The 6,690-nt window shown below is 44.9% G+C and overlaps 1 long non-coding RNA gene across 1 annotated transcript; it reads left to right on the top strand.

Moving 5' to 3' along the window:
- The first annotated feature begins 218 nt into the window (after window positions 1-218).
- On the top strand, window positions 219-1,345 carry LOC103691864 (uncharacterized). Its single transcript, XR_005502371.1, has 2 exons — window positions 219-316; window positions 688-1,345. It is a non-coding gene; the product is annotated as an uncharacterized LOC103691864 (long non-coding RNA).
- Window positions 1,346-6,690: the final 5,345 nt, after the last annotated feature.

Here is a 6,690-nt window from a genome sequence, read left to right as displayed (position 1 = left end):
TGAATCACAATAAAAGGCAGAGGAGAGTATTTTAATTTCGAAAAATAAAAGTAACGCGTTCTCTTTAGGGTCGGGCAATCTTGACTGCAGACTTAGAAATGAAAGCGCTCCGAAGAGGGGGGGGGGAGGAGGAGGAGGAGGAGGAGGAGGAGGAGGAGGAGGAGGAGGAGGAGGAGGAGGAGGAGGAGGAGGAGGGGGAGGAGGAGGAGGAGGAGGAGGAGGAGGAGGAGGAGGAGGAGGAGGAGGAGGAGGAGGAGGAGGCCCGGCAGCAGCGAGGATCGTTGTCGGTAACCAAAGGGGCTCTGGTGAATTTCAGGTTCGGATTAGTGACAACTCAGAAGTCTCGGCGGCGTGTGGGGGAGGGAAGTTTGCCAAGGCCTCTGAACTAGCAGGAGAGAGAGAGAGAGCAGCCTCCAGAGGCGCCGGGCGGAGCTGGGCGTACCCGAAGCCCCTGTCCCGGCCAAACCAACAGCGCAATCTCACCCCGCCTCTAGCCTGACTTTGTCAGCGATCATAAAATGGGAATTGATCATTCGAGCCACCATTGATTAGGGAAGAATGCTTACTGCAGCAGCAGGGGAAAGGTTAAGAGGAAATTGACCTTCTCCGTAGGTGACATAAAGTCATTAGGTAAATGAGATATTCACACTGGAGTTTTAAAAGGTCATGCTCAATTTTTATTTGCAGCCTGAAAAGTCAAGCTGGAGCTCCGGCTTAGGGTAGGGACTTCCACTCCTAGGGACCTCGGCACGGATCAGAATAAAGTCCTGCTGCGCCGGCCAGAGGCGAAAGTGGGATGTGGATTGCAATCTGGAAGAATTCGGCTGGACCCCGAGAAGGTCCTGGAGTCCCCAGCTTTGGACCACTCATGCTCGATCCAGCGTGTTCCTGAGTGTGAGTGCGCATGTCCTTCCAGTTCCCTGATGCGCGCCCAAGGCCCAGTATTCCCACCACCACAGCGTGCAAAGGATCTCTGGCCAAAGCCGACCTCTCAGAATCAACAACACCTCCCCTTCTCTCGCCCACCACATCTCCTACACAGTGAAAGTGTTTTGTTGTTGCTGCTGTTGTTGTTGTTGTTGTTGTTGTTAAGGAGAGAATGAGATATTTATGCACATATTTATCCCTCTAATTATAGGAATTAATCCTCTTATGACTAAAAGGTAACGTGGAAGGACGTCCTTTTGATGTGGAAAAGCACCATTTGTGACTCACATTCAGACTGATTAAGGAATAATTGTTGTTAAACGCTTTGCAAGAGGAAAGTGTTTAATTGAGGGGCATTCGTAATTTTACGGCTTAGTGCAAAATTAAGCGTAATTAAAAACTCAGAAATTCCAACTGATTTTCCAATTATTTTTATTGTCTGAGCTAATTGTTACACAAGGGTATCACTTCTCCCCAAAGGCATTGGGAGAGAGAATTGGCAGGTGGGGGGCAATCATACCTTGTCCAAATAGTCTCCAACTGGAGAGTTCAGCGTCCAGAAAGACCTCCTGGGCTGCATCTTACCTCCCCAACCCCCGCCTAGGGTCCCGGGCGGCACCCCGCCCTCTCCTTGGCAATTAAGCTTTGCAGCCACTCTCCCCTCGCCGCGAGTTCCGCCAACACCTTGGGATGTGAGAAAGTGATGGCAGCTCTCTTCTGCAGATCATTACGGCAAACCTGGAGTATCTGGAGAAGGCCGATGACTATCTTCAAGTAACACTTGTCATACATAGCCGAGAGATTAAAAAAAAAAAAAAGAGTAAACACAGCACTCCGGGGGTGATCCCTCCATGCCCTTGCCTTGGAGAGTGGGTTGGGGGGAGGTGGGGTAACGCACAAACAGGACTCCAAGACATTCACACTCGTCGTTCACGACGACCTTCAGATCCAAGCAGCCAACTTTCTTTTGCCTTGTACTTTATTTATTTACTTATTTACTTCTGAGCATGGAAACGCTCAGATTTTTTCTTTACGTTTCTTCCTTTTTTTTTTCTTTCCTGTTTTTCAAAATACTAGGACTGACGGCAGGCAGCCAAACCATCTTTGTATGTGTAGCTTCTTTGAATGTCCAAACAGACCTATTTAAGTACATTAAAAGGATAATGAAAAGCACTTTAAGCTTACAAAAACAACATCACATCCTTACGGTTAATGCAGAAGCGTCCTGCCTTTCCTGCTAGATTTTTCTAGAATCCTGGGCTGGGATGTAAAAAGCACAAGATTAGACGGAATGCGGATTTATAAATCTCAGTTAGTTTTAGACTAATTGTACAGCGCAATGAAATTTTTGTGTTTCAATGAGAGAGTTTAATTTCTCTGGTATTTCTAGGACAGATACAATCAAATTCACCCTATCTGCCTTTCTAATGCCCCACCCCATAAAATAAATGAGTGCCTCTGATCTGACGTGCTTCGTGAAAATGGGCAGAATTAAAACTGTCAGTTCTGCTTGCAACCTGTGTCTTTCGATGGAGTTCAAAAGCTTTTAAAGGTAAAACGTGCCGATCACTCATGTGAATTATTTCCTCTCCTACCAGCGCAGCTTTTAAGTGAAAAAAAGAAAAAGAGGGTATTTTTACTCTCACACTCATTTTTCTTGGGAAGATTTCAATCTCTCAGGTAATTTGAGGGCGGGCCCTGATGTCCAGGCTTCGTAGAGTCTGGGTTTACCTGAGTGTGGCTAAGAGAGTAGAGTAGACTGTTTTACCCAGTTGTCCTACCCAAGAGCTGTACCTCTTAGCTGGAATACGGCATTTGTACTGCTCCAGTGCTCTCGGAGAAAAAACATAGTTGGGCAAAAAGAAGGAAGTGCCTCTTCCAAGGTTAAAAATGTGGAAAGAACGCCTAATCCGTCCTGGAAATTTGAGTAAAAGAGGCAGTGCCCACTTTAGCTCAGGCAGAGATTGCAGAATCTTTTGAAAAAACTGACAGGGATTTTCCAGAGATGGGGTGGGGTGGGGTGGGGGGAATCCTAGGGTGGACATTTTATGCAAATGAGCAAATTTGAAATGTAGTACAAATCCGGTATAGTAAAACTGACAGTTCTGACAGTATTGACAACATAAATATATGTTTGAACACCGCACTTTCAGACACTTAACCGATGAAGCAATAAAAAAAAAATTCGACTACAATATTTCAAATAATCGACATTGATGTTTTGATACATCATTTTTATCCTCTGAATCGATCTATCACTCTCAGGCTGCTCAATTTTAAGTAAAAATGGTCAGCAATTATTTGCACTTTGACTAACGATGACCTAAAAACAATCTTCAATTAATTACACCCAAACTGTGCTTTCTTCCCTCAAAAGTGGGGGTGGGAGGGAGGGATTCTTGAGGAGTAGAGCTGGTAGCAGGCCACCCTCTCTGCTCCTTTCCTTTCTATGTTGTCACTTGTATATAAAGTGCTGCAGACTTGAGCCCCGTTCTTTGGTAAGAACACTTACAGGCAAGTTTCTCACACCTGCACTAGACACACCTTCTAGGTACATTAGGAGATGTGACCACCTTTCTCCTTAGAAGCAGTTAGGAGTTCCTAACTCGACTCCTGGCCACTTGAATCCCAGAGTTTGGAGACGTGGAAGGAAGACATTTGCTTGAAGCAAAGATTGGAAGTTTCTTTCAGGCTGAGTGTGAGGAAAAGGGCTGGGAGTGGGAGTAAGGATGAGAGGGAGGAAGAGGGTAAACAGAAAGAGGGAAGGGAGGGAGGTATGGAGGAGAGAGGGTGGGAGAGAGGGAAAGGGGAAGAGAAGCAAGGCAGGAGGGAGGGATGGGGGAGGGAAAAAAGGGAGAGGATGAGAAAAAGAGAATATGAATGAATACAGCAGCCTAGCGAAGATGGGCCACCTAGCAGAGCTGCCTGTCTTGGTCTCCTATCACCTCTGCTCACATCACTGAGCACTTTTTAAGTATAGGAAGATGCACCACTGTTTAGCACCACTGGCTTACCTGAACGCTGTGTGTTGGTTCACTATGTGTGTTTTCTATCCGGTTTTCCTACTCCCACTTTGACACTAGTCTCCAAAGTGTGTGTGTGTGTGTGTGTGTGTGTGTGTGTGTGTGTGTGTGTGTGTGTTTGGTGGGAGTTCTAGGAATAAATCTGGTTAACTGAGGAAGAGAATATGAATAGGCGCCTTGGATGTAGACTGCAGACTGAGATGGTCCCTTGGAAACCTAGATTCCCCCGGGGGTCCAAGAGCACATGTTCACTGGTGACCTATTCCTCTACAAAAAACCCTGCCCCTTGTTGTGCTGTCCTATCTCGTAGAAGCCTCCTTCCTTTCACACGGGAAGTCCTGGCCTTCAGAGCTCAAACTTAGATATGCTGTGCTAGCCGGGAATCCCAGGGTCTTGTATCCTTCCACCAAACTTCCCAATTGTTAAGCCCCTTCAAAACACCACCCACGGAGATCGTGGGACTTGTCAACAGTTTTAACACCGCTCAGGTGCTCAACAAAGGAAGAAGATGGGTGTGAGCCACGCTGGAACGGGACTGGAAAGCCTGCATGATCTGGGTGGCCGTACTGCTATTTAGTTACAACTGGCCGGTGCCGGGTCTCCTGTCTGCACTGGAAACTGTAGTTTACTACAGATTAGAAACCCGGCAGAGGGGGAAAGAAGGGACTAGAAATAGGATACAGAGAGCAAAAGTGACAAGAGGTAGAGGAAGAGGAAAAGGAAAAGGAAATGAGGAAGGGCGTGGGAAGAAGAAACTGACAGCGCCACAGTGCACGGAGCGTTTGGAGCCCCGCCAGATAGCGCTAGAGGGCTATTTATTGAAACCCGTTCTTTCTGCGACATAGGGAAACAGCTAAAATTGGAAGAAATCAAACAGGGCAAAAGCAAAACGCAACAATCCCACTCCATCATTTTTCTATTTCTTTTTCTTTTTCTACTGTCGGTTGATTTGATTGTATTTCCAGGGAGAAAAGTCTATGACAGAACACCCAGGGGTGAAAAAGCAAAAATAAATAAATAAATAAAAATAAACACAAAGCAAAAGGAAAAACCAGTAAGATGGTGGTGATAGTGGTGTGAGGACAGTGTCCCCTTCCCTTTGTAGACACCATCTAGAAAGAGCATGAACCAAGGTAACAGGCAAGGAAGTGAGCAGAAATCTTTTGAGTGTAACTTTTCAGTTTCACTGCTGAGAAGGTCAAAAACAGTTCACGAAGATGAGCCGAGGTTTAAGGAGAAGAGATGTTTTAAAACTAATACGTGGCTCCAAGGGCTGGAGTGTAGGACAAACACATTAATAGAAACACCAAATAAAATATATATCAAAAATTCCAACTATCAGCCAGCAGGATCCGGGCGGGAGACAACCCAAGTCCTGAGCCTTTGTCCAATAACACAAGGCTCGGAACTGTTTCTACAGGGCCATAGCACCCTTGAAAAACAGTTTACAAACACCCTGGGAAGCCTGGAAAAGGACTTAAAAAACTCACCCTCCTTTAGAACCCACAGGAAAGCAGTGCAGATGTAAATGGGAAATTGGGAGCAGAGGTGGACGTGGAAAGAGAAAGAGTAAATGGATGGTGGGTATGTTTTGAAGATTTCCCCCTCCCCTTGCTAGATTCACTAGTTCAAGGAAATAAATGGCCTCCGTTCCTAATGATACTTTACTTTTAAGTATCAATGTTGTTTTGTCAAAAATTCTGGCATTTCATATGTCTAGCCTCCCATTTTAGCACCGAGCTTTTCTTTGACCCAGTGAAACCCCTCTTGTATCAAAGGAATAAGTTATCTTTCACTAAACTGAGGAACAGACCCTCCCCAATTCAAACATAATCTCAGCTTTTTTTTCTTAAATGAAAGTCTCCTTGATACGAAATATTCCAAATCAAAACATTAACTAAAGTTACAAACAAGATTAAGGCTGGATTTACTCGCTCTGGTAATAAAGCATCAATTGTTCTAACTGTTGTAAAGAAGACAAAGGGATTTAAATCTGGTGATTTTAATACATAGATTAACACTTCAGGACCTCACAGTTCTGAGGAATTTGTAGTTATCTGTGCAGAGGATCTGGATATTGGGAGGGGGGACATATAAAAAGAACAGTCACAATTATTACCTCAAGGAGGCTGAACAAGTTCAGCTAAAATAAAGTTGGAGTTTATAAATGCTGCTTCAAATTAACTCCCCTCCCAAAAGCCAACGCCGGTGGACTACAGAACTAGGGGGGCTTACATTATTCCCTTAAATCCTTAATGTTACCTATAGTAACATTCCACAAGGGATCAAAAGAAGAAAGGGAGAAATAGAAAGGAGTGCTTTTCAGAAGTCTAGGGGATGCTTCAATAAGAAAGGGGTGATTAAAAACAGACTCTTAAATTTGAGAGGCCCAATTCTCTTTCTCATTCACCCCCCTTCGGTACCCCCCTTTCACCTCCTTTTTAATTCAATGTTCCCACCCCCCACTCCAGAGCTAAGTAGCTGATTTAAGATTGTGAAGAAATAGGTTTTACCAACCATATTTGTTCTGGGGCACTTGTAAAACCCGATTTGTAGAGAGTCTTTAGCCCTTCCAATTGTCTTTGAATTGTTTTTACTGAAACAGATCTTTTGCAGTTAATGAGTCCCCACACAGCTGGACAGCTCCTCACGGACACTGAGAACTCTAACCCCAAAATGACCCCAATTTGACACCGCAAGATGAAATTTTACCGCCTGTTAAAACCATTTCCAGCCTGGG

The sequence above is a fragment of the Rattus norvegicus genome, chromosome 3 (assembly GCF_036323735.1).
Source record: "Rattus norvegicus strain BN/NHsdMcwi chromosome 3, GRCr8, whole genome shotgun sequence".
Classification (NCBI taxonomy): Eukaryota; Metazoa; Chordata; class Mammalia; order Rodentia; family Muridae; genus Rattus; species Rattus norvegicus.
This window is presented reverse-complemented; position numbering and strand designations above follow the sequence as displayed.